Below are 24,846 nucleotides of genomic sequence, written 5' to 3' on the forward strand. Positions count from 1 at the left end.
TGTTTTCAGGATTTTATGAATTCCTCTTCTAATTTCTTTTGAAATGAAAAAAAGTAATTTGGTCTTTGGCATGCTGAAAACCAAGTTTACCTAATAGCACTTTTATTTTACTACAAAAACCAATAGGCAAGTTAAAATTTGCATTGTATGCTTTCTTTACCATACTCTCACTCTCCATATTAGTGATATGAAGCCAGAAATTAATTGTATTTTTAAGAGCTGACAATGAAAGTGGGAATAAAACACACGAAATTCGGATACATGTTATTGAGGCCGTGCATTGTAAATTTTTAATTTAAGACTTTTTTTTGTAATTTGGATTAGTATAATATTATATAAATCAAATATGAAAATTATCTAGAGTCAAATCGGTGAACATGAATTTGACAGCTAGTGCCCCTTTAAAATTAAGTCTCTAAACATATTGACTGTTTTGAACATAAAACTCATAAGTAAAGCATGCTGCATATTAATTTTGATACTATAATTCAAAATCATAATAAAACAAGAATGTGTCCCAAGTACTATCATTTTCTATGTTCAGTAGATCGTGAAAATGGGATAAAATCTCTAATTTGCCATTAAAATTAGAAAGATAATAGCATAGGGAACCTGTTTAACAAGTCTCAAATTGCTTGGACTTCAACTTCATCAAAAACTACCTCGATCAAAAACTTTAACCTGAGAGGGACGAACGGACGAACGAACAGACAAAAAAAAACGGACGGACGGACGGACGGACGGATGAACGGACGCACAGACCAGAAAACGTAATGTCCATAAATGGGGCATAAATATAGCATAAGTTTTGTAATTTAAAGAATTAAACTCACTGAGCAACATCAAAAAGCCATAAGAGTGTTACAAAACCAGATCCGTGCTAACTGACACGGCGATGACGCCACTGCAGATATGAACTGTTTTTTAGAACAGTTTGTTTATATGATTTGGTTGTTTTGCGAGAATAACACAATTATATGTCAGTTTATTTGTTATATATATATTAATGTTTTTATGCATGCACTATATTACGACTAGTACATTCCAAAGTGTACACCAAGTTAGATAAAAATCGATTGAAAGAAGTTGAATGACTAGTTAGTTATTATTTTTTTTGCCTGGTGCTCTAGTTTATATAAGTTTTATAATAGTTCTTGAATCAAGTTTCAAATGTTTCACATAGTCGTCCTTTTCATTGTGCTACCAAAACAAGCGTTTATTTCAAGTTTATTTGACAACGAATGAACTTCAATGATTTCCGCGATATAAAAATCTATTTAAACTGAAACAAATCTGAAATAAGATCCTGTATGAGCAAAAATCCATGTAAATTGCTCTTCAGCCGGAGCAGACAAACCAGCAAATACCAACACATACAAATCTATCCATATATATGATTTTTGATCTATGTTGTGATGTTATACTATTGTTTCAGAAAAAAGGAGAAAGTTTGGAACAATTAAAATTTTTTAATCCCGCTGCAAATGTTGCACCTGTCCTAAGTCAGGAATCTGATGTACAATAGTTGTCGTTTGTTCATGTTATCTATACGTGTTTCTCGTTTCTCGTTTTTTATATAGATTAGACAGTTGGATTTCCCATTTGAATGGTTTTACACTAGTAAAATTTGTGGGCCCTCTATAGCTTGATGTTCGGTGTGAGCCAAGGCTCCGTGTTTAAGGCCGTACATTGACCTATAATTGTTAAACTTTGCTTTTATAAATTGTTATTTGGATGGAGAGTTGTCTCATTGGCACTCATACCACATCTTCCTATATCTATATATCTGACAATAATCATTGTAAATTGTTTGTTTGAATACACAATGAAAAGGACGACTATGCGCAACTTTGAAAACCTGATTCAAGGGCTATACAAATTCAATTTAAGAGATTGGTTTAACTACACGTATCACATAAACTTAACATTTCTCAAGATCTATGACGAAGAGCACAAAGTCAGATAAATCTTCTCAGACAGACATGTTCATCTAACAAGTATTTCATACACCAAAACTATTTTAACCTCAGTTCAATCTAATTAAAATCCGATCTCTCATCGCTCCCGTTTTCTGATATGTCGCGTGGCTCACGCCACATATCAGAAAAGAGGAGCGACGAGAGATCGGTTTTTAATTAGATTGACCTCAGCTTTGCTTATGGTTATTAAAATACAGACCAAAATTAAAAACAAAAAAAAAACATTGACCAACGGACCATGAAAATGAGGTCAAGGTCAGATGATTCCTGCAAAACAGACCTTTACAATCATTCCATACACCAAATATCGTTCAAATATATACTGAACACAGTATCTGAGACATGGACATACAATTTATGTACTAGTAACTTTTACCTTGATTACTGAACCACGATTTAATTCAAATCATCATTATCCTATTAATCCTAAGAAATGAAATTCACATGACGAACACATCCGAAAATGAAGTCAAGAACAATTGCAATGGACATATTATTGACGAAAACTTCGTATATCTTTACCGCCGCTGGATGGTATATGTCATGCATACTGCGCAGGCGAGACAAAAGCTATAGAGGATCACCTATATTTATGTGCATCTTCAACCATCTGCAGACTTCTGTTTACATGCTGCGTCTATCTTATATATTTATAGTATGCACAAAACGCTAGTGAAGGAAAACAAGATTGTACATAGGCGGTTTCGGGGGGGGGGGGGGGGGGGGGGAGGAGGGATCTGTGGTAAAAAAATGGTTGATTTATATAGGGAATCACTGAAGCATGACTGGAGCGGACCCCATTTTAAGACCAGAGTCCCCACCCCCTTTATAAAAATTTCTGGTTCCGCAACTGGTGCCGGCACATGCTGAAATGTCTCGCCTGCTTTACTGACCATTGATTTTATCTTGAAAGTCTTCAATACCAACGTTTTACTATAAGCATCACATATCAAACTGGACATTTTTTAATATAAAGAAGATGTGGTATGAGTGCCAATTAAAAAACTATCCCCCATATTCTCATTGTGTAAAAAATAATCAATTATATGTATAAATACGTCCTTCAACATAGAACCTTAGATCATTGCCGAACAGCAAGCTATAAAGGGCCCCAAATTAACTAGTGTAAAACAATTCAAACAGGAACAACAACGGCCTAATCTATCAAATAAAATACGAGAAACACTTATAAACCAGACTTACAAACATCAACAACAGGCTCCTAATTCGAGGACAGACATATTGTGTCAAACAGACATATACACCTTACTATTTCTTTTCACCAAATAAAGTTGACATTTTACTATGATAATTGAAAGGTCAATGGTTCATTGGTTATTGTTAAGTTTTTGTGTTTTGGACTGTATTTCAATTATCATACGTAAAATGTCAACTACATTTGACCTTGATCACATGTTCAATTTAACCATACACCAAATATAGACTTACTGCTTCAGTCTGCCAGACATACATGTACCTATTACAATTATACCAATTTAACCATACACCAAATATAGACTTACTGCTTCAGTCTGCCAGACATACATGTACCTATTACAATTATACCAATTTAACCATACACCAAATACAGACTTACTGCTTCAGTCTGCCAGACATACATGTACCTATTACAATTATACCAATTTGACCATACACCAAATATAGACTTACTGGTTCAGTCTGCCAGACATACATGTACCTATTACAATTATACCAATTTAACCATACACCAAATATAGACTTACTGCTTCAGTCTGCCAGACATACATGTACCTATTACAATTATACCAATTTAACCATACACCAAATATAGACTTACTGCTTCAGTGTGCCAGACATACATGTACCTATTACAATTATACCAATTTAACCATACACCAAATATAGACTTACTGCTTCAGTCTGCCAGACATACATGTACCTATTACAATTATACCAATTTAACCATACACAAAATATAGACTTAGTGCTTCAGTCTGCCAGACAAACATGTACCTATTACAATTATACCAATTTAACCATACACCAAATATAGACTTACTGCTTCAGTCTGCCAGACATACATGTACCTATTACAATTATACCAATTTAACCATACACCAAATACAGACTTACTGCTTCAGTCTGCCAGACATACATGTACCTATTACAATTATACCAATTTGACCATACACCAAATATAGACTTACTGGTTCAGTCTGCCAGACATACATGTACCTATTACAATTATACCAATTTAACCATACACCAAATATAGACTTACTGCTTCAGTCTGCCAGACATACATGTACCTATTACAATTATACCAATTTAACCATACACCAAATATAGACTTACTGCTTCAGTGTGCCAGACATACATGTACCTATTACAATTATACCAATTTAACCATACACAAAATATAGACTTAGTGCTTCAGTCTGCCAGACAAACATGTACCTATTACAATTATACCAATTTAACCATACACCAAATATAGACTTACTGCTTCAGTCTGCCAGACAAACATGTACCTATTACAATTATACCAATTTAACCATACACCAAATATAGACTTACTGCTTCAGTCTGCCAGACATACATGTACCTATTAAAATTATACCAATTTAACCATACACCAAATATAGACTTACTGGTTCAGTCTGCCAGACATACATGTACCTATTACAATTATACCAATTTAATCATACACCAAATATAGACTTACTGCTTCAGTCTGCCAGACATACATGTACCTATTACAATTATACCAATTTAACCATACACCAAATATAGACTTACTGCTTCAGTCTGCCAGACATACATGTACCTATTACAATTATACCAATTTAACCATACACAAAATATAGACTTAGTGCTTCAGTCTGCCAGACAAACATGTACCTATTACAATTATACCAATTTAACCATACACCAAATATAGACTTACTGCTTCAGTCTGCCAGACAAACATGTACCTATTACAATTATACCAATTTAACCATACACCAAATATAGACTTACTGCTTCAGTCTGCCAGACATACATGTACCTATTAAAATTATACCAATTTAACCATACACCAAATATAGACTTACTGGTTCAGTCTGCCAGACATACATGTACCTATTACAATTATACCAATTTAACCATACACCAAATATAGACTTACTGGTTCAGTCTGCCAGACATACATGTACCTATTACAATTATACCAATTTAACCATACACAAAATATAGACCTACTGCTTCAGTAGTTGAGATATCTGATCACATAAATTTAACCTTGATCATTGAACCATTAAATGATGTCGAGGTCAGTGAACACTGTCTGACTGACATGTGGACGTTGCAAGGAACCAATATATATATATATATACCAAATATAGGTTTCCTACTGCTCAAAATTAGAAATGAGAAATTCAAATGTAAAAAAAAAACTTTTTTTTTCAAACAGTTGCTCAACCATGAAAACATGATTGATGGACACTTTGCTCATTGTTAAAGGCCGTACGGTGACCTATAGTTGTTAATGTCTGTGTCATTTTGGTCTTTTGTGGATAGTTGTCTCATTGGCAATCATACCACATCTTCTTTTTTATACTTTGTAGGAAAAGGTATCTGCATACAGGATATGTAGCATGCAGATCTTCTGCCTTCTGAAATATAAAGCTTCATACAAATAATTTGCACTGTCACTGCTGCCCTAGAGCTATACCTATGTCTCTCTTTATAGGACTTTCGTTGCTAGTTGAAGCCCGTCCATGATTGAGAGATTGTTGTGCTGTGCTAAAGACCCATTAATGACTTAAAGCTGTTTTCTGCTCTTTGGTGGGGATGTGGTCTCTTTGACACATTCCCCGTCTCCATCCTCAATTTTATTTTTATGCCCCACCTACGATAGTAGAGGGGAATTATGTTTTCTGGTCTGTGCGTTCGTCCGTTCGTCTGTCTGTCCCGCTTCAGGTTAAAGTTTTTGGTCAAGGTAGTTTTTGATGAAGTTGAAGTCCAATCGACTTCAAACTTAGTATACATGTTCCCTATGATATGATCTTTTTAATTTTAATGCCAAATTAGAGGGTTTACCCAAATGTCACAGTCCACTGAACATAGAAAATGATAGTGCGAGTGGGGCATTCGTGTACTGGGGACACATTCTTGTTTTGTAGCACAATTAAATGGTTCTTTGGTCATATATATTGATGATAGACTCCAAGTGATGGGAAAATATCACATGGCCCTTCATCTGTTTAAAGCAATTGAAAAGACTTCTTCAAATAGATATAGGAAGATGTGGTGTGAGTGCCAATGAGACAGCTCTCCATCCAAATAACAATTTAAAAAAGTAAACCATTATAGGTCAATGTACAGCCTTCAACACAGAGCTCAAATATTCTAATAAACAAGTAAATTATTTAAGTCTTTTCTGCAACCATAGTAACAGTTATTTTATACATTTTATTAAGACACTTTAAGAATTTTACAACCCTGGTAATATCCTGCTATTCGAAAGTCATCACTACCATCGGTTGAGTCTGCAGAAGACGAAGCTTGTCCATGAGTATTTTTTATATGTACATCCAGCAGATTTTTTTCATAATATTTTGCCGAACAAAGTTTACACGGAAACTGCTGATCCCTTTTGTGTCTTTTCATATGGTTATCAAATGAAACAGCAAATTTTAAATTTTTCCCACAAATGAAGCAAAGAAAAGGATGTGCTTCTTTAATGTGTACATTTAATGCACTCTGTTCTTTAAAATATTGTCCGCATGCTCGGCATGTTTGCTTAAATACATCACATGGTTCCTGAGGTTTACATGCAGATTGATGAATATTCAACTTTAACCGGGAAAAAAATCGTGTCCTACAATTACAACATCTATTGGTTCGAACACAGTGAGTGCTCTCCGTATGATAGTTCCTCTTATGGACCTGAAAGAAAAACAAAAAACTAAAACAAGATAGCATTTAGGAAGCAACAATTTAAATTGAAAAGGAGGTATATTTTTTTTGTTAGATTGAGAAATTTTGTTTCATTTAATCTGTGAATTTTTTGTTTTATCAACACTATCAATCTTCTTTTTTCTTAAAAATTTTAAATTATTTTTTCTTAGAAATTTTAAATTATTAATTAGTATGGGGATAATCCAGGTTCATTTTTTTTTTTACATCATCTGCTCCACCAAACATATTTTTCCATCAAATTGGGGATCAGAATATAATTTTTGGAAAAACGAACATATGAATTTGGCCCTTGAAGAGAGGAGGTCAGAAGGGTCCCGATCCAAAATTCCTGGGCTTTAAAACATGAAATTTTGAGGTCTTTGGTGGGGATTCCCCGTCTCCATCCTCAATTCTATTATTTTGTTGCACAATTAAATGGTTTTCGTTTGTTTTTTGCTGTCTGTTTTATTGGTCATATATCAGCTTTTTAGGCATTTTTGTGTCGTATAGCTCTTCAACTGTTTCGTTACTTTTACATCCTCAGCATTCAAATAATTGGCTTAGAGTGTTCCAGATCAAGGTAAATGCTGAAAAACAATTCAGACTCTTATAACTATCAAACATGTTTTCATTTTTGTTAGCGCTTATGAATAGCCTACAATGGGGTAAAGGTTTTGCTTATTATTGGAGGCCTTATGATGACATGTCATTTGATCTCTGGTTAAGAGTTGTCTCATTGAGAATCATACCATGTTATTCTTCCAAATATTAATAATACATACAGCTAATGTGTCTGTAGAATGATAAATCTTCCCACAAATTTCACACATAAACTGTGGTCTGTTTTTAACTTTAAGTGCACAACTATGTTGCTTTAGAGACTTCTCTGTAAAGAGACCCTTTCCACATACATCACATCTGTAAGGCATTTCATTGCTGGGTATATGTATGGCCATGTGATTTCTTAAAGACGTACTAGATTTGAAGATAACATCACAGTGTACACATTTAGTGTTGAACTTGGATCGGTGAAAACTGTTCAGGTGCTGGTGGTACCAAAAGGTGTTTGAAAACTTCATATTACAAAATTTGCATATTTTAGACTTATTATATGTATGCGCAGTTTCTTTTTCAGAAATGACTAATATTCTTTTTTCTTCTTCCAGTTCTTGATTTAATTGAAATCCATATTCGTTATCATTTTTTCCAGAATCTTTTTCAGTCGCATTAGGCAATGATTCAATTTGTGTATCTGTATGATTATTTCCCTTGTTATCATGGTAATCATGGTTATCAGCAAAATCATTGGCTTTTCCTTTCACCAGTGAACAATTCATGTTTTTTTGTAATGAATATTCACTAACATCATAACAGGAAGCAGAATTACCAGTACTTATATCCAGAATATCAAGACAGGAAGTAGTATTAGATGATGCACTAATATCATGAGTATCAAGACAGGAAGTAGTATTAGATGATGCACTAATATCATGAGTATCAAGACAGGAAGTAGTATTAGATGATGCACTAATATCATGAGTATCAAGACAGGAAGTAGTATTAGATGATGCACTAATATCATGAGTATCCAGACAGGAAGTAAATGAATCAGAAACAACCTGACCTGCTAAAATTTCGGGAGGGACATGAATCATCATGTTTTCTTTAACAAAATTCTTTGTTCCCTCTTCTTTTGTTGGAAACTTGCTGCCAACTATTTTAGTGAAGACTACAGTTGAAAGAGATAAAGGTTCCATTGTTGGTGACATTTTCCATTTTTCATCATTCATAGATGTTCTATCTATTGAATGATTCCTGGCCTCTGGTATATATTTTACTATTTTCGCTAGTGGGAAATCAGTTTCCTTTGTTGTTGAATTTTGCTTCATTGTTTTATCCATTAAACGATTAACAGCGTCTGTTGTAGTTATTTCTTCTGTCGTAAGAGGCTCACAAGGTTCCTTGCTTGTTGAATTTTGTATTATACCACCATACCTAAAATATTTAACGGTACAAGTATTGTCATCAATTTTTTTCTGTAAAATTGGGACACATTTATAGGGCACAGGTGTAGACTTTTTTCTCTTTTGATATTTTCTCTGAGAGCCACCTGAACCCTTTTTTCTTTTTTTGTCTTTATTCTGAGAGTTATCTGCACCTTGTTGGTCTGTAACCATGGTAACTGTTTCAATATTGTTCTCATTGGCAACATAACTCTGGTCAGTTTCACCCTTGCTTGTGCTTACATTTCTAAATGTACAGTTATCAAGAGAATTATTCAAATGTGTTCTCTTAAGAATAATGTCTTTTAGTTTTTCTTTGAGGACATTTGAACATAACTTGTTGTGTTCCTTCCATCTGCCAGTGAATTCATTTACAAATTCAATGTTGTCTTCATTTTGGACATTTGAACAAATAGTGTTGCAGTTTGTCATTTTTCCACCATCCCCAATAGAACCTTGGATGTTATCTTCAGTTAGGACATTTGAACCGACTGTGCTGAAGTTTGTCATTTCACCACCAGTCTCAATTGAACCTTGGATGCAATCTTCAATTTGGACATTTGAATATGAAGTGTTGCAGTCTGTCATTTCATCACCACCAGTCTCAATTGAACCTTGGATGCAATCTTCAATTTGGACATTTGAATATGAAGTGTTGCAGTCTGTCATTTCATCTGAATGTTGAGAATTGTCTTCAATCTTGACATCAATATCTTTATATGAATGTTTAATAACTTCACTGTGCAGGGCCCCTTCTTCTTTTATCTTAATTTCTTTAACTGGAAACATTGAGTTGTCTTTTCCTTGAAGCCATTTGCATATATTCTTAAGTTCACTCAAGCTTTTTATTGAAGTTGTTTTAAATTGTGGTTCAACATTATTCAACGTTGTGTTTTTGTTTGCAAATTCACCTGGTGACACAAGCTGTTCCATTGTGGGCATTTCACCTAAAAATATAAAATGAAATTTATAATTTAAACAAGAGGCTCTCAAGAGCCTGAATCGCTCACCTTCAATTTTTTTGTTTAACCATTCATCAATGATTATTTTTGCTTTTCAGTGTGTGCTAAAATATGCCATTCAAACATTCTTTGTATCTGTCATATTTTCTTCACAGGCAAAAATAATGCATTTTACCCCTAGCAACATTGGCTATTTTTCTTGAAGTAAAAGGAAATGAAAGAACATTTAAAATTAATAATAATTAGAGTTATCTCTCTTTGCATATTTTAAGTCAGTGTGTAGAAACCTAAAAAATAACTAAATCTATATAAATTAGCAATGGCGACCATGTTTGTTGATAGATCAAAACTTCGGATACAATTTATAAACTAGATACCCTAAGGAACATTCAGTTAAAGTTTGGAAGTATTTGGCCTAGTAGTTTCAGAGGAGAAGATTCTTGAAAAACTGCATTTTACCCTGTGTTCTATTTTTAGCCATGACACCAATAAAACACAAACTTTATTTTATACACCCTACTGATCATTCAGTTGAAGTTTGGTTGAATTTGGTTGAGTAGTTTTAGAGGAGAAGATTTTTTAAAGTTAGCAAATATGATGAACAAATTGTGAAAAATTGTCATTAAAGGACAATAACCCCTTAAGGGGTCAATTGACAATTTTTGTCATATTAACTTATTTGTAGATCTTACTTTGCTGATCATTTTTGCTGTTAAAGTTTATCTTTATCTATAATAATATTCAAGATAATGACCATAAACTGCAAAATTTCCTTAAAATTACCAATTAAGTGGCAGCAACCCAACAATGGGTTGTTTGATTCATCTGAAAATTTCAGGGCTGATAGATCTTGACCTAATGAACATTTTTACCCCAGTCAGATTTGCTCTAAATGCTTTCGTTTTTAAGATATAAGCCAAAAACTGCATTTGACCCCTATGTTCTATTTTTAGCAATGGCGACCATGTTTGTTGATAGATCAAAACTTCGGATACAATTTATAAACTAGATACCCTAAGGAACATTCAGTTAAAGTTTGGAAGTATTTGGCCTAGTAGTTTCAGAGGAGAAGATTCTTGAAATAGTTTACGACGACAGACGACGGACAACGACGGACGCCAAGTGAGCTAAAAAGTAATTTCACTATTTAATGAAAATTAGTGTTGACTTGTCAATTTGTTCTATTTGGTCTTACAGTCAGGAGTACTACTTGTACAAGTAATTTTTATTTACTTGAAGAAGTAAACAAATATTCTTATACAAGTAAATTTGTAAGATACTTATACAAGTGAAATTTATTTACTTGTATAGGTAAAAAAAATGACTTAGTTATGTCCCTTAGACATTCAGATTTTTTTACTTATATAAGTGAAAAAGTCATCTTATCTTTATTTCTTAAATTCTTAGGATTTCTTTGCTCTATTAGAATTTTGATTTGTCTGCCCATTGCTGATATCTTTATTAATAATTTAAGTGTAATTTCATGGACAATGAAAATCCCATTTGTCCGTTATCTTCAGAACTCTGGTCATTTACAAGCCCCAAAGGAGCAATTTTTGAAGGCTTTGCGCAATCAGTTTCTTTGTTGAATTAATGAGATGGAAAACTGAACTCTAAACAAAAATTATGAGCTAACCTGGGAAAAATCATTAAAGGCATGAATTTTACATCTCAAACCTTGAGAATATTGGTGGGATTGTAATAAAAATTTACTTGTATAAGTAATTTTTTGAGCAAATTAAGTGGAGATTATTCAAACATTATAATTTACTTGTATAAGTATATTTCTTTTTACTTCTTCAAGTAAATAAAAATACTTGTACAAGTAGTACCCCTGACTGTCTTAAGGTAGATTCATGGTATACCGCCATCTTGGATTGTACAATCACAGTACAAAATAGGTCTAGTTATTTGCCTAAATCTGCAAATTCGGAAACAGATTTGCAATCAATGGTTAGACTATTTTTTCTATATAAATAAAACTTGTTAATTAATTGTATTATACAAAATATTTTAACAAATATTATTTTTTTGGTTTTTAAAATCCTTTTTTTTTTTTTTTTTTTTTTTTTTCTCTCCAATGAGCCATTTAAGGGGAGATAACTCTTTTAGTACAAAATTTATACTGGGCTAATAGGGATTTTTTTTATTTTTGCTTGTAGCAAGAAAACAAGTTTGGTGACACCATGTTTTCTTTTTATTTTCTTAAAACATTATGAAACCTTTCTTCTCACAATTTATTTCAAAATTCTATCTTCTCAAAATTTATTTCAAAATTCTATCTTCTCACAATTTATTTCAAAATTCTATCTTCTCACAATTTATTTCAAAATTCTATCTTCTCACAATTTATTTCAAAATTCTATCTTCTCACAATTTATTTCAAAATTCTATCTTCTCACAATTTTATTTCAAAATTCTATCTTCTTACAATTTATTTCAAAATTCTCATAGAATTTTTTTTATGCACACTAATGTGTTTTTTCATGAACAAACTAACCAGATTTTGGCAATTTCCACGGTGACCCATACTTTTTATTAAATTTTTGAAAAGAGCATAGTAAAATCTTCATTTTAGCAAAATATAAGAAAATTGTGTCTCAAAAAATAAATATACTTATGATCTACCTTAATCATTTTTTGTTTGTTTTTTGCACCTGTTCTTAGTCAGGAATCTGATGTTCAGAAGTTGTTATTGGTGGATGTGGGTCATACATGTAAGTGTTTCTTGTTTCTAGTTTTCCATATAGATTAGACAGTTGGTTTTCTTGCTGGTCGGTGTGAGCCAAGGCTTTGTGTTGAAGACTGTACCTTGACCTTTAATGGTTTACTTTTATAAATTGGGACATGGATGGAGAGTTATCTCATTGGTACTCATACACATCTTCCTATATCTACTATATTTGTTCTCATCTAACACCTTCCCTCACTCAATGCAAATTAAAGATATTGGCAATGTTAAAATTAGCAAGGATATAAAAAAGAATATATATGTGGTATCACTATGATTGCCAATGAGACAACTCCCCACAAGAGACCAAAACTATAGATCACTATACGGCCTTCAACACTGAGCCAAGTCCATACCTTCTAAGGAGCATTTCCTAACCTTACCTGTACAACAAAAGTCTTGAAACATTGACGACCATTTTGGATATGTTGATAAAAAATATCCTCCTAGTTCTGTGGCCCAGCTCATTACTGCTTCATTGTTTTTTCCAGAAACTAAAAATATACATTCTTTTCCTTTGCGATTTAACTTTTTACCCTGAAAAAAATAAATATTTTGTGTCTTTACATATTCAAAATGTCAGTAATTATATATCATCTAATTAAAAAACATATATAACATGATTGCACTAGTGTTCATTTATTCTAGAATTGTAATACATGTATCAGAATACTGTAAATTCAGAAATTATCACAATAATTTAAACTCGCATTTTGATTTTTTAATTAATTAAGGTAGTACCCACATGACCCAACACCTTCACAAAAATTAATTTTGCTCGTTTGATTTTCATAAAATTTTGACAAAACATTTACTTTTACCCTTTGACAAAAATATAAAAATTTCAAAAAATTTGAACTAACCATTTTATCAGAAAAATTACACTGGTTATATAGCAGATTGACAAACACTAATTTTGATCATTGAGAAGCCTTATATTCTCTAAACATCACAACGTAATTAAAGCGTTTAGCTGATTTTACAGAATTAACTCCCTGTAGTGTTAGGTACTACCTTAAACATGATTTTTCTAAATATCGCAAATTCAAAAATCGAATTTTAGTCTAAAATGACAAAATCACAATAATAAATGCACGCAATTATTTCTGAAATTATAGTTATTGGTATATTTGTACTAGACAGGAGCCTAATTAATATCTTATGATATGACATCTGTTCAGCTGCATTTAAAATCTATAATCTCCTAAATCTTAATTACCAGCATTTGTCTCTGAAAAACCCTACGAATATACCTCAATGGTTCAGTCACAAAAACACATGTGTTATACATGTACACCATTTTATAGATACAGTAAATTTAGAAATTATTGCAATGTTTTTATTATCATGATTATTGCTAAAATTGCAACAGATAGTTGCAATAATTTAAACTCCATTTAAGATTTTTTATAAGAATTAAACAGATTTTTTCAGAATATTGCAAAAAATTAAATCGTATTTTAGTCTAAAATGACAAAATTGCATTAATAAATGTACGTAATAATTTCTGAGTTTACAGTAATTTAATATAGATTTTTAACAATAATAAAATTGAGAATGGAAATGGGGAATGTGTTAAAGAGACAACAACCTGACCATAGAACAGAAGTTTGTGACTTAGTGTTATTTCTACAAAATATGAACTTTGTACCTAGTGTACATTATATCAACATGATTAAGGTTAGTATACAAGTAATTTTCAGAGACAAGAGCCAAATTGAATGTTTATTTTCCTACATTGTGCATAATGGTATATATTTAATATATCACTGTTTTCTTGTATTTGAAAAAGTGAAGATCAAGCCCTCAGAGAATATAAATTAACTGTATTATACTGTGGATTCATTTATTTTCATGGCGACAATTTTTGTGGATAAAGGAAAACTTGTATGTTCATGGATATCTAAGGCCATAAAAAAGAATAGGTTTGTTTGCCCAAACCCTACCTACCCAGAAAAAAGCTGCCTACTCAAATTCTTTTATTGTCCTGATTTGAAGAATTTTTTTTTAATCAGATAGGCATGATAAACACCCGATACTTCAATTTCTTTAAAAAAAAAATTTAATCAAAGAGCTGAAAGCTCTGAAGAAAAATGACGCCACTGTCTCTAATATTGGGATAGTTTTTATGCAAGTCTTGATTTTCACATACCGTAATTAGTTTAACAATGCAACATGTATCGTGAGCATATAATTGATATTCGTATATGTGTGTATGTGTGAAGTGAAGGTGACAACTGGCTGGTTTTTTAAGACAAATGAATAGGTCAAGACTAGCTGAATTGTACAAATAAATACCGTAGAAAGGCTTGTATATTTCTCACTAGTACATAGTCTGAATCTGGGTCCGTTCGCTTCCATTCACGTTTGCGCCCACTCATTTTCACCCCTTTCACTTTCACACCCTACATGTTCGCACCCAATCTTAATTGGTTTTGTGTTTAATAACTCTGTAAGCAAGTGTTTTCTTATAAGTATAATTGTTGTCATTGTCTCAAAATAAAGTGAGACAGCAATAATTTTTTTTGTGTTGAATAAATCTTAATCATGTTTTGGATAAGGTATTGCTTAAAATAATAATAATCCTTTCTAAATAAAGTGGTATTTTGTCAACGTTTTATTTTGTGTTGAATAACTCTTAATCATGTTTTGGTTAGTGTATTGCTATAACTTGTTTCATTGACTTGTTTTCAAAATGAAGTGAGATTCTGACTATGTTTGTTTCTGCGTGTTGAATAAATTTTATCATGTTTTGGTTATATTAGTGGATTGCTATATTTTGGTTTCTATGTTTTATTGTTTCGTTGTTTCAGATCAATGGGACCAAGCTGTTAAAAACAATTATCTTTTGTGATTTTTCCTTTAAAATCTTCAATTACTCATACCAAGCTATAAATACATTCAGTATTTACACCAAAGCAATTTAAAACAACAACCATGATTTTCCAATTATTCAACTTGAATTTGAATTAAAATTGGGCGCGAATGAGTAGAGTGTGAATGTGCGAACGTGTAGGGTGCGAAAATGTATTGGGCACAAACAGACCTGATACCACACAGTCTGAACTCCCTTCTCCCACAAAATATTAAGTAAATAATCTTTTTTTTACTGCTATCAAAGGTCTAATGAAACTCAGATAGTTTCAAACATTTGTCAAAGAATTCTAGTCAAACTGGCACCTAGTTAAATTGGCACCTGGACAAATCAGCACCTGGTTAAAATTGACACCTGATATAGTCAATTCGTCACCCATGTTAAATATATATTTTTAACAGTATTTTAAGCAATAGGGTAAAAAATAAGAAAGGGGTTGCCAGAATTTTTTTCAGTATTTAAGCAAAAAGAGTTAAATACTAACTTTCACATTTTTGGGTGTTCATGTACATTTTGTATATATTTATTTTTCTCAACTAATGACTTTTTTGGTGTATTTTTAATGATATATATATATATATGAGTAGTCCAAATAATTATTACGTCTGGCAAGGCTTTTTTAATTTTATTCTGGAACAGTTTCCTATGACCGAAAAGGCTATGTTAATTTTTTTTCTGGGACGCCTTCCTACGAACGTCGTAGGAAGGCGTCCCAGAAAAATAATAAAATAGCCTTGCCAGACGTCATAATTATTTGGACTTATACATGAGATATTGTGTATTTTTCTGCATTATTTTAACCAGTTGAGCATTTTACAGGATTGTTGGTTTAATGCTGTTTAAACTTTACTGAAAAACAAACACCTTAAATTTGCTAATTATTTGGCATGCAAGTTTGATTTATTGAAAGGGACTCATAGTTTTCCATTTTATTTTAATAATTGACTTGTTTTTACAATTACACAAATTGTCTAATTGTTAAAACAACAGCTTTGGTAAGGGCTTCGTTGTTTACCTTTATACACTACATATTCACTTTCGTTTCGTGGTTTACCAAAATACACAACAACATATTCACTATGTACTTGGTAACAGTAATTAATTAATTGAATAGAAAATATTATAACAAATATTATTGGATGCCGAATTGACGTCGAATAGGTGCCGATTTGACTAGATGCCAATTTAACCAGGTGCCGACTTGACTTGTACGTTTCAATTCCTCTGCGATCGTTTGCGGTATTTTCTTGAGAAAACCTATTTTCCATCATCAAAGAGAAGAAGAAACTGCTTTAAAATGATTCTGGAACGCTTCATGATTGTTAAAATAAGTTTAATTCACTCAAAAACAATTTTAAAACTTGCGATTAAACAGGAAGTTTCCAAAGCTCGTGTAAAAGAAGAAATTAACCGGTGAGAGTGGAAATCCGTATATGACAGATATCCCTATAGTACGACTTTGAAAGTAAAACAGTTCAATCCTTTTGTAAAACAATCTTTAATATACCTATCACATTAATGTTTGAAGGGTCTTAAGCTTATTCAAACCATATAAGTCGGTATGAAACACCAAAACGGAATGAACAATAACCGATTACGTTTTGTAGTTTACAAATTCTAAAACTGGTTCCCGTCAAACTACAACACTTTGTACGAGTGTAGTGGAATACAAGCCAAAACCAGTGTAAACTGGGTCCTGGCTGATTTAATACTACACAATGATGCATAATGATAACACAAGCAGATTCCAGTTTGTATGGAAAATAGGAAATACGAAACCAAGCGCGGTAGGCAGAGAAATGTAATGAAGTTCAGGTCGGCAGTTATGGAACAATGACTGCGTCATTTTCCAAAAAATGCCTATCTACCTACCCACTGTCTCAACCTTGAGTAGGGTTTGGGCAAACCAAAATATTTTAAATTGTGGCCTAATTTCGTGATTTTGTCGAGGTCTGCATATAAGCCTATCATGCTTATAGAACATTTGTCATTCATTGAACATTACATTTCGTGATTTAACTGTACCCAGGAAGTCCACCAAAATTGGTGTCCAACGAATAATTATGAATCCACAGTATTTATAAACAACAGTGAATTCTGAAGTTTTTTGTATCAATAAATGTCATACCAAAGTTTCTAAAATACTCCACAATAGTTCTTCATCTTCTAACTGCTCAAGGTCAACTGTGTAGGACATTGTGAATCATTTAATCATCATTTCTACAAAGTTTAAAAAATAATCATTAAAATGATAAACATGATAAAGCTGTTATCAATATATACACTTGAAGGTTGGTACCTTAGTGAGTATTAAAATGTTTAAACCTGCTGCAATTGTTTGCACCTGTCCTAAGTCAGGAATCTAATGTTCAGTCAAAGTTGGTGTTTGTTGATGTGGTTCATATATGTTTCTCATTTTTTATATAAATAAGACCGTTGGTTTTCCCTTTTGAATGGTTTTACAATAGTAATTTTGGGGGCCCTTTATAGCTTGCTGAGCCAAGGTTCCAATTTCTGTGTTGAAGACAGTACTTTGACATGTAATAGTTTACTTTTATAAATTGTGACTTGGATGGAGAGTTGTTTCATTGGCACTCACACCACATCTTCTTGTATCTATTTGAATGTTGATAAATTAAGAAATTATTTAGAAACTACAGTTCCAACTTCTTCATGTAAATTAAAGTTGACCTTGGTTGAATTTGTCTATATTCATCAGTCAGAGGAATTACTTAAATCAGTGATTTTCTAAATCAGGCCATATCTTTCCATGTTTTCCACAGTTTATGTTCAGGTCTATATGTTTTTGAAGTATACTGATATTTCTATATGAAGATAACTTCAAATGCAAAATATTCTTAAGCTTGAAAACGTGTTTGTTTGAAAATAATCATCTGAAAAGTTAGATTAAAGGGTGTTTGAAATTGCCTGATGTTTTGTCAATGGGGGACACATATTCCCCGTTTTTATACATCTATTTAAACCCAAATAACTGCAGTTTTAAACAATATTTTTCAAATCAATTTCATTATAGATAGCAATAGCAGAAATTTTAAAGGTGTACAGAACTGAAATTTAGGGCAATCAGTCAAAGAGTTACTAAGAAATACTTCTTTGAAATCGTGTTATTCATTCAGAAAATTGGCCGAAAATCGTTATCCGTTTTTCGGTCCTTTGCGGTAAGTGACGCAATTTTGTCGTAGTTTAAAATAAAATCATATTTGTTATAAAAATCTTAGTTACCGGCATATTTCTTCCATTTCAGCCATCTTTTGAAGTATTTACAACTCAAAATTATAAAACCGCGAAATTGTGTCCCCGGCGAATATGCGCACCCCACTCTACAATCCACCAATTGCTTGTTATTCCTGATCTGTTTAGGGCTGTGGGACATCAGAGCTATTCCCATACCAAAAAGTTGATATATGCCTGTCCAAAATGGATGCACTGCTACATTGTTTCTGGAGCAGACTGTCCCAGCTTGACTGGCAAATCATCAATTTGAAGTCAGAGTAATATCAAACTATTATTTCAATATTTCATTATTTGACTACCAGAGTCACACAGGGGCGGATGCAGGAATTTTCGAAAGGGGGGGTGCTAACCCAAGGCACCCAGGGCAAAGGGGGGTGCAAAACATATGTCCCGATACAAATGCATTGATCGGCAAAAATAAAGGGGGGGTGCGCACCCCCGGAACCCCCCCCTGGATCCGCCACTGGTCACAGGCACTTGTTTCTATCCATTGGAAGACCAACTATCAACGTATATTTACGAGCTCGTAAATATATGTTGATAGTTGGTCTTCCAATGGATAGAAACAAGTGCCCTTGAACAGAGTCCCTGGTTGATGTTGTACTCGTCCAAATTTTATATGTAGTTTCAGGGGTTAAAAAATCCACTAGCCCGACGCCCGGGACTAGAGCATTTACGCATCGGGCAATCAAAATGTGTAACCCAATATGCCCGACGGACTAGTAACAAAATTTTTTTGACGTTTCCAAAATAAAAAGGAAGACAGTGGAAAATCCATTCATCACTATTCTATCTTAGCCAATCAGATTCAATTACAATGTACGTCATATATGGGATTCCAAGACTGAATTTGAACTGGTTTGTACTCTCATGGTTTTGTATATATTTTTTTTAAATAGAACAAATAACTCTGGGTGGTCCGGTATCATGTATTGATCGCAATTCTAAATATTGATTTCTCATACCATGGCCTGTGGTATTGTACATTTATTTGATTTCTTATGCTTATGCCGAGATTTTTCAATTAATTGTACTGGGGGTTTCGAGAATTGATCATCTTGGCGCGGACAGCTGTTGAGCACGAAACCATGCAACACAATATTCCTAAATATTTTAGTACAGGCACCCACGGAACTTCGTCAGTTTCAAAACGAAAAACTGTAGATGAAGAGGGTAACGAGGCTGAAAATTCATCCCCCAAATATGCCAAATACGACCGAGAAAAGCAGGGGGGAAAATTACAGATGGATTCCCCTGGGCAAGGTCGGCTGTTGCTGATGAAAGAAACCCAGAGACGATGCTCTGTGAATATTGCCGTTATTTCCCCCAGCAATAAAACCAGGCCAATAAAAAGCCTGCTTTGTATGACGGAACAACTAAGTTAGGTCAAGCACCAACAGAATAAATAGCAGATCAACAAAGAATATTAAATAAAGTGTATAATATCGCCTTCAAAACAGGGACACCCACTTTGTTGTATTATGAAGCAAAATCTAATTATTAATTCATACTCGGACTAGCCGGTCAGTTTTGATGGACAAACTGTTCTTCCAACAGGGTTAGTAAAATACTGCTGCCTATAAGTCCTGGGGGCAGTCCCGATGTTCCGACACCCCGTTAGTCCGACACCCCATTGGTCCGACACCCCACTAGTCCGACACCCCATTGGTCCGACACCCCACTGGTCCGACACCCTATTGGTTCGACACCCCATTGGTCCGACGCCCCATTGATCCGACACACCAATAGTCCGACAATACAATTAATCCCGACTAATAGTAGTAAGCTGATACACAGAAACTTACTAATTGTGAATCTAGTGTTAGACCAGTTTTTAGAGAGTAATCAGGGGCACATCGATAGTACTATTATGTAAATATTTATCTTTACCAGGAACAACATAAGATAACTTGCATACTGAAACTGTGAACACACACTTTCCACATCAATTAACCCGCTATCAGAACGGAATTGCTTACCCCTAACCCCTCCATTGCGGGAGATGCAAACAACAATCTTCAACTTCAACTCATTTATTGGTAAATGAATTGATTCAATATTGTTGATTAAAGATATACATTCATTGGTTAGTTTGACCGAAACCGAAAACTGTGAGTTCTTTCCGTATTTATTTGATTGTTTAGTGTTTGTCCTATCATATAGATCTATTGTATTTGAAATAAAAGTGAACACAAATTCATGAATTTTGCGACTTAGATTAAGGGGTACCCCTAGAGTATCTATATCAATGGCAATAAAAAAATCGACCTATAAGTATATAAAAAAATAGGACAATACAAATGTTCAAGTAAAACAATCCCTATACAGTATTGTTAAGGGGCCAACTAAAACACGACTCCGGGTGCGGGAGTTTCTCGCTGCATCGAAGACCAATAAGTGGCCTTCGGCTGTTGTTTGTTGTTTGGTCTGATTGTTGTTTGTCTCTTTGACACATTTCCCATTTCTATGCTCAATTGGATTTCTCTTTTCTCGTTTTTTTATTTTATATAGATAAGACCGTTGGTTTTCCCGTTTGAATGGTTTTACACTTAGTCTAATAATTTTGGGGCCCTTTATAGCTTCTTGTTCGGTGTGAGCCAAGGCTCCGTGTTGAAGGCCGTACATTGACCTATAATGGTTTACTTTTTTAAAATTGTTATTTGGATGGAGAGTTGTCTCATTGGCACTCACACCACATCTTCCTATATCTAATAAATAAAAGTTGTTCAAAATAAAAACTCGCACTCACAAACTGAAATGTAACTAGGTGATATGAAAAGATATAAACAACACTATAAAGAAAGTCTCATCAGCAGATCGTTATTATACGCCCGTCAAAATTTTGACGGGACGTATTATGTTATACAAATGTCCGGTGTCCGTCCGTCTGTCCGGCGTAAACATGTCGCACCGTAACTTGAGAATGACTTATCCAAATTTCATGAAACTTGTTATAGTTGTTTCTTATGATGGTCAAATGATCTGTATATTTTTTGGTGAAAATAAGATTAAAACTTTTTGAGTTACGGCACTTTGTAACTAAAACAGGGGTTTAATTTTTTCACATGTCGCACCGTATATCAAAAACGATTTTTGATTATTGCTTAAAACTTTACACAATTCTTAGTTATATCAATCTTAAGATCTGTATACTTTTTGGTGATGATTCAAAATTTCATTGTAAAAAAAAAAGAAAGGGTGGGTCACATGTCGCGCCGTATCTCAAAAACAATTTATGATTATTGCTTACAACTTTATACAATTCTTAGTTATAATAATGTTAAGATCTGTTTACTTTTTGGTGATGATTCAAACTTTATTTCAGAGTTATTGATTTTTTTTTATGAAAAGGAGGGTTCTCGCATGTCACCCCATATGTATGAAACTTTTATTTATGATTATTGCATAAAAGATCACACACAAGACAAAGGTATGATAAAGTTATGAATCCACCAAAATAATAACTTCAAAAATATTTCGCATGTATACCTTATTCAATGAAAATCGTGAATTGTTACACCCGCGAAAATAACCCGCTATACTGTATATTAATATAACCAATGACATTTCAAGAGCATATTTGTTTTAATAAAATTGAGAATGGAAATGGGGAATATGTCAAAGAGACAACCATGCACCCAACCAAAGAGCATATAACATTTCTTTGTCAAAATGTTCAAACTTCTTCAGAAATATATATCAGTAAAAATCATGCATATATCATAGTCATGATAATATAACGCATAATAGCGTTAGCAGGTACCTAGATACATGGGTCGTCTTATTGGTCATAATGCACGCGAATGCATTACAAGAATTGTATGCATGCTCCTTATTAACATAATATTACGGACGTACTTATACAGGCATTTTCCTTTTGAAAACTATCACCAGTTGTGTTTATACCTAGTAGTTTATAACATACATAGACAATATATACTATCATCTCATGACTGTACATAATTCAACTAGATGCTTTCAAGAGCCTGTGTCGCTCACGTGCATTTACTGATGCTTAGAGAATCATGTAAAATAAGGTTGAAATCATAATTAATAGTATTAAATATTAGATACTATAATGATAACAAAAAACTGCAAAATGTCCGTAAAATTACAAACTCAGGAGCAGCAACCTAACAACGGGTTGTCGGATTCTTCTGGAAATGTCAGGGCAGATAAATCTAAATAAATAAACATTTTTGACACCTGTCAGATTTGCTCTAAATGCTTTAGTTTCATAGATAAAAACCAAAAACTGCATTTTATCCCTATGTTCTATGTTTAGCCATGTCGGCCATGTTGGTTGGCAGGCGCGGTCATCGATTGGACACCTGTTTTAAACTAGATACCCTAGTGATGATTGTGGCCACGTTTGGGTAAAAATTGGCCATAAGATTCAGAGAAGAAGATTTTTGTTAAAGTGAACAGACGACGACGAAGACGGACGACGGACGCCACACGCCAAGTGATGAGAAAAGCTTACTTGACATTTCAAGTCAGGTGAGCTAAAACTGTACCTATTTATTAGCATATGATAGTCATATTAAGGAGCTACCATTTGATTTTTATGGGGGGGGGGGGGGGGGGGCTAGGATGAAAAATTTTGTCCTGCATTTTTTTTTAGCTGTAATCTCTGTCCTGCCTTTTTATTTTTCACTCTGATCGGTCCTGCCTTTTTTTTTAAAGTTTATCCTGACTTTTTTTACCTAAATTGTCGTCCTGAATTATTTTTTTTGCAAGTGTCTCATCCTGCCTTTTTTTTTACTCAAAACTCCTGTCCTGCCTATTTTTTTCAAATTTCATCCTAGCCCCCCGCCCCCCCCCCCCCCCCCCCCCCCTAAAAATGGTAGCTCCCTTACACGGACTCTAAGGAACAGCTTGATTATCATTGAATAAAATTAAGGAGTAGTTGATAACATAAATAATAATTTGAAGTAAAAGTTAAGATAAAAAATCAGAAGATAGTACTGTAACAAAATCGACGTTCCTCAATTAAAGTTTTTATGATTTTGCTAATTTTCAGGTAGGCTTCAACAAGTGGATATATGAAACACCTTTTAGGAATTTATAAGTCAATTGCGATCCCTGAAATGAAAGTTGTTTTCCCTAAAATTGTGTAATGACGTTGTTTTAATCGTGCCGATATATATATATAAAAGAAGATGTGGTATGATGGCAAATGAAACAAATCTCCACAAGAGACCAACATGACACAGAAATTTACAACTATAGGTCATCGTACGGTCTTCAACAATGAGCAAAGTTCATACCGCAGTCAGCTTTTAATTTAAAAAAAAAGGCCCCGAAATGACAATGTAAAACAATTCAAACGAGAAAACTAACGGCCTTATCCTTTAAAAAATGAACAAAAGCAATAGGTAACATACAAACAAACAACAACCACTGCATTCCAGGCTCCTGACAGGCACATACATACATAATGTGGTGCGTTTAGACATGTTAGCGAAATCCCAACCCTCCCCCTAACCTGGGACAGTGGTACAAATGTATAACAGTACAACATAAGAACGAACTATACAAATCAGTTGAGAATGAAAAAACTCATCAAATGGACAAAAATACAAGTGGACGTGGCCGGGTACTTGTACATCCCAACAAGAAACAGACACAAGGAACAGATTTGTAAACATGTTTTTGAGTGTAAATTTTATATATCTTTTAATGTACGACGAATTCAATTTGCAATTATGTTCAGTATTTCAAGCATTTGCATAGTTATATATAATGTCATAATCTATGTTAAAAGTGTCGGACTAACGGGGTGTCGGACTAGTGGGGTGTCGGACTAATAGGGTGTCGGACTATTGGGGTGTCGGACCAATGGGGTGTCGGACTAACGGGTTGTCGGAATATCGGGGCGACCCGCTAGTTAGCTGTAACAAAAAATTTTAACCCCTGAGTTTTTTTTGTGATGTATTGTAAACAGTTTGGTCGGGTTTTTTTTACATTGTCATATTTGTAGAGAGACATATATAGTATGGTACTTCATAGCTTATGTTTTAGTTGCCCCCAGACCTTTAATATCTTCAATCTTACAATTTTACAATTTTTTTCTTAATTTAAGCGTCTGAGAGACTTCGATGCGGATTATAAA

The 24,846-nt window shown here is 33.5% G+C and overlaps 1 long non-coding RNA gene across 2 annotated transcripts; it reads right to left on the reverse strand.

Annotated features, from left to right (window-relative positions):
• Window positions 1-6,401: 6,401 nt before the first annotated feature.
• LOC143052138 (uncharacterized) lies at window positions 6,402-24,845 on the reverse strand. Of its 2 annotated transcripts, none has more exons than XR_012971001.1 (6): window positions 24,737-24,845; window positions 17,605-17,696; window positions 12,985-13,138; window positions 9,523-9,855; window positions 7,688-9,441; window positions 6,402-6,893 (listed from the first exon to the last, which is right to left on the reverse strand). It is a non-coding gene; the product is annotated as an uncharacterized LOC143052138 (long non-coding RNA). The 2 variants fall into 2 exon arrangements; XR_012971003.1 differs by lacking the exon at window positions 24,737-24,845 and adding an exon at window positions 18,720-19,194.
• Between the last annotated feature and the right edge of the window lies 1 nt (window position 24,846).

This window comes from Mytilus galloprovincialis, chromosome 11, assembly GCF_965363235.1.
Source record: "Mytilus galloprovincialis chromosome 11, xbMytGall1.hap1.1, whole genome shotgun sequence".
NCBI lineage: Eukaryota > Metazoa > Mollusca > Bivalvia > Mytilida > Mytilidae > Mytilus > Mytilus galloprovincialis.